Genomic DNA, 5,095 nt, shown 5'->3' with positions numbered 1-5,095 from the left:
AGTATTTATTCTTTTTCTACAAAAGTGATAGTGGCTTTTTCAAAAAAAAAAAAAATTCAATTTATTTTAAATCTTTAACCATTTAATTACGAAAGTGGAGTTCTCAAGAATTCATCTGAATCTTTGTATTCTAGTCCTTGTGGTGTTCGTGACTAAAACGACGCGGATCGGAGCTATTGGCCGTGATGAAAGCAATCTAGCTATTCACTTCAATTCGCAACTAGGAAATTCTTTTTCTTATTGTTGAATCTGATTCTTTTAATGTGATTAAGTGCGTCACTTCATCTCATGATTGTAGGCCTTGGCACCTTCAACGAGCCTTCAATGTCATTGATAAATTAAGAATTCCAAGCTTGGTAATATGTCTTTTATACGCATGCTGTGAGAGAGAAATTTTGCAACAGATAATTTTGCGAAAGGTCCATTAGATGTTTGGCTTTCTTGGTTTTAGAGCTTTGCCCCTTCACTGCAGTAGTTTATTTTTGGGTTTTATGGAAGGGTGTTTGCTATTTTTTTTTTCTTGGACTTGGTCTTAAGACCATGAGATGTATTACATCGATTTGTATTTCATTCTAGTTTTTTCACTTTGCATTAGTAACCATAGATTGGATGTTATGGAAAAGTCTATTGACCTTAGTTTTACTCTAGATGCTAATGCTAAGTTTTGACTGATAGTCTATAAAATTAATAAAATTCTGATTTATCAAAAGAAAATACGACTGTCAAAACTAAAACTATAAGTATAGAGTAGAAATTTTTTTTATTAATATTCAAACTCATAATTTTTTCTTGAACAAAACATGTAATAGAGAAGTTTCATAAGAAAACTATGCCAATTGGTATTGAAACTTAACCAGGAAAAGATAAGAACGTTTTTAAAAATAGAGTTCATGATCAATTTACAATAATCCCCAATGATTTCCATCCTCAAAACCAACATAACAAACTTAATTAGAATCTCCACCTGCTATATATTTAGTTTTAAATCCATTAAATGGTTACAGATAGGCAGGGAATTGGTTGAACAAACAATGATAGAACATGGTCCCTGGTCTCTTGTTTCCCAATCCCATGCCCATCTCCATACTGGTACATGCATTGTTAGCTAGGTTAATTACTACGCCAATAAAAGTTTCCGAGAATGGAGAATCTGCAATCCTTTTGTTTATTCATTTCATTCCATGTTTCGCTAATTAGAACTCGAATATGATCACGAGCTTTTTCTTCTGAAGCTCCAGTTTCATGCATGTAACATTGAATTGATTTCGGAACATCACCTCTCTTTAATTCATCCTGATAAATAATCAACAAGTTAAGATCATTAATAAAACTAATCAATAAAGAAGTGAATGAGACATTTCAAAAGAGAAGTAGAACAAAGAGGAATTAAGGAGTGCATACTGATGATGTTCCAAGATCATCTGCAAGTCTAAGAATCATGGATGAACATCGAATTATATTAGAATACTCTTCCAAGCATTTCAAGGCATCATTTGTGATTGGATATTTTACAAGAAAATAAGCATGGACTAGGATCACAGGAGCTGATATAGAGATCCATGCGTTGTCAATATATTCTTGTAAACTTGGTGTATATCCACTGTGGTACCACTTTGCCTCCAATAAGTATGATTTGCATATATCTGCCCACTGAAAATTTTAAAATGGGATAAGAATGCAATTAAATGAACTGCTATTAATACAATTTCTTTTTAACTTTCAAAATTTTCAAGTGGGAGAAGAATGTCAGAAGGAAATAAACCAATTAAATTTAAACTTATCCTATTCAAAGTAATATATGTAATTTTTTTTAATCTGAAACTAAATGAACAGTAAAATTGAAGGTTAATTAAATAATTTAACCAAACGTCAATTTGTTTGAATTGACTTGATTAATTCAAATTTTAAATAAAAATTAAATGAATAATTTTTAAAAAAATAATATTTCATCCGAAATGACTCAACCTACAAAGATCTAATTATGTTCTGACTCGAAATCCCTTTTATATATTAATTTGATGAATAAACTAAATTTATCCACAACTCAAAATGATTTAGTCAGAAGCATCATCAATACTTACGGCTTTCTTCAAGTAGGGGATGATGTGAACTCCTTGCTCCCTAAGAACATCAAAAGCTATTTCATTTGAGTTATGGAGACAAAGGAAACATAACATCATATAGTCTGGAAGCTGCTCTGTTGCATTAACATCCCATCTGAAATCACACCATAAAAATTATGCTTCTTAATTATTGCTCAGTATATTCAGGGATATATTCATTTTTCAATTTAAAAACCATTAAATTGAACCAAAGCAATATAGTTTGATTTGGTTTATGATTTAAAATATATAGTTGATTTTGAATTGAATATTTATAAAGTTGCTGTAGATAATTGTTTCATTATTAAAATAAATAGAATCAAGGCATACAATAAATTATTTGTATATATTTTTAATTAAATTGCGTATTTATCCTGCTTACTTTTAATTTTATTCTTATAAAATATAAATAAAATTTTAAATGATTTCGATAAATATATATATTTCTAACTATATAGACCACATACATTAAATTGTGTACTAAGAAATCATATGATTATGATATTCAGACTCTCTCTATATATATATATAAATTTCATCAACCATTCAAATTTATCAATCACTATGGGCTTTTGTCAAGTTACTTTCATAAAAAAATTTGATGTGAATTTCACTCATTCCCTATTTTATTCAAGGTTAAATAACTTCAATTTAAAATTTATCTGATTTTGATTTAATTTAATAAAATTTCTTACTTATAAAAAAAATAACCTCATGAATGTATATGAGTATTTATGTGCATTTTCGACATTTTATTTTAGTTTATTACATTCAAAATTTTTATTTCTTTCATTTTTAATCTGCTTTACTCTTAAATTTTTGTTTTTGTAATTAATAGATATAATTTATTGGCTTCATCAATGAATAATGTAATAAATAACCAAAATTAATTTATTTATAAAAGTACGGGAAAAAATTTATTTGTAAGCTAATTATATTCCACCAACCTTTGGACAGCATTAGTGAACAGCTCAAGCTCATCCAAGGTACCATACACATCATATATATCATCGATTGTTGCTATTAGTGCATTGACCTTTGTGCTCATTCTCCTACAATTGCTGAATTGTGGCTCGAATATCACCCCAATTGTCCATAAGTAGTTCTCCATTATCCTATCTCTGGCAAAGTCCAATTTTTCTCCTAAACCTGTATTCCTCCACCACCTTTAATTTAAAGCAAGAAAAGCCAATATCATGAGCATCCTCATAACTACAAGAAAATAGAAGTACGATAATTAATAAAAACTTAGTCTACCACTTCATCTCCAGACTATACATACCTTGACATGTATTTTAGATCGTCCTGGTGTGTTGCTTGCACACTGTTGAAATCCAATTTAGCAAGTTCTAGCAGAAGAAGATTCATTTCTTGTTTTCTCTCATATACATCTATAAACCATCTGGTCTCCAACCTTAGCATCCTCCAGTGAAATGGGAGCTCCAGTGCATGACTTATTAACATGGATAGGTTTTGGTCTTTACTTTGTTCAACATACTTCTTTAGAGAAGTGGTTGTAAAATCTCTTGCATATTGTAAGATACTTTCACCTTCCTCTGAAAGGAATGATGCCTCATACAAAGATAGCGTTGCCTTCCGATCCTCACATAGGTAAATTTTGAAGTTTCCCTCTTCATCTTGGAAACTATTGAAGATCTCTGCAATTCACCCTCTCGAGTTAAAATATTTCTACACCATTGTTTTAGTATTTTTAGAACTTAGGGACTAGATTATTTTATATAAGAATAATTTTTATAGAAAGTCTTGATGAATATATCAACATTATCGTACAGTATGTCTGCTGGCATGGGTACTCTAGAGCCCTTTTCCTTGCTTTTCATTTCATTCAATAAAGTTTGTTTATATATATATATATATATATATATATATATATATATTATATTTAGATTTTTTTTATAAGTAAATATTTTATTAAATAAAAAAAAAATTGGTATGAGACCCTCAATCTATATCCGACCAATAGGTCCCCCTGCAAAATTAAATCTAAAAGGAAATCATGATAAGTTAAAAAAAAAACCCTAACAAAAGAATAGATTTAGATTTATTATTGAATACAATTAATTAAAATAAAATTAGGAGACCAGTGAGAAGTTATTTACCTTGGGGTATTTTCTATCCATGTTGTCTCAGGAGTCTAAGTTCAAGAGCTGTAGCATATAAATCCTCCCTCATCCGTGTATTATCATAGCTATTATGGGTGTAAATGCTCATCAAGATTCTCTTTATTTCATCTTCAAAGTGATAAGCTAATCCAATTCTTTGCTGGGTATCAATTAGCTGGAGCTGATCCAAAGGATTCACAGCTTGCTTAGGCATCACCCTCACCTCTTCCTTCAGCTATTGATCCGTTTTGTGTACACATGTCCCTGCATAGCACAGTAATCATGAGCATGGAGAAGAAAAGAAGAAGAAGAAGAAGAAGAAGCAGAAGGAGGAGAATAAAATAACTATAGATATATATATACCCCATATTCACTCTTCAGCGACTGCACAAAATCATATTCCCAAATGGGAGGCTGGTAATTTGCAGATCGTCTTACAGTAGTTTTCTTGGCAAGTTTTGGACAAACCATGCATCCAAGAGGGCTGGAAATTTTCCCCTTTTTTGATAATATGAATGGGTTGTGATTTCTTAGTGGCTGTTTAGGGAAATAGCAACTAGAAAATGGAGCAAGCAATTGAAGGGCCATTGAGAACTTTTTGTTGTGCTCTTGATAATGTGCTTAATTTTCCAAAAGCTTCATGTCCTCATATATGTGCAAACTCGAACGATCTAAGGTGTTACCCTTATCACAATAAAATTTGATCATAACTAACACGTTGCTTAATCTTCTGTATATTATATTTTTTTATTATTTTGGTTTTGACTGACTAAATCATCTCTTACATTATTGAATTTATTAGTACATGTTTTAATCGATTTGATCATTTATTTACCATTCTCCTACAACTTCTGATGTGATTCATGTGTA

At 30.3% G+C, this 5,095-nt stretch overlaps 1 pseudogene; it reads right to left on the bottom strand.

Annotated features, from left to right (window-relative positions):
* Window positions 1-966: 966 nt before the first annotated feature.
* LOC131181595 (terpene synthase 10-like) lies at window positions 967-4,876 on the bottom strand (annotated as a pseudogene).
* Between the last annotated feature and the right edge of the window lie 219 nt (window positions 4,877-5,095).

Source organism: Hevea brasiliensis, chromosome 7 (genome assembly GCF_030052815.1).
Source record: "Hevea brasiliensis isolate MT/VB/25A 57/8 chromosome 7, ASM3005281v1, whole genome shotgun sequence".
NCBI classification, from domain to species: Eukaryota; Viridiplantae; Streptophyta; class Magnoliopsida; order Malpighiales; family Euphorbiaceae; genus Hevea; species Hevea brasiliensis.
The sequence above is the reverse complement of the archived record's forward strand: the minus strand, read 5'-3'. Positions and strand labels throughout refer to the sequence as shown.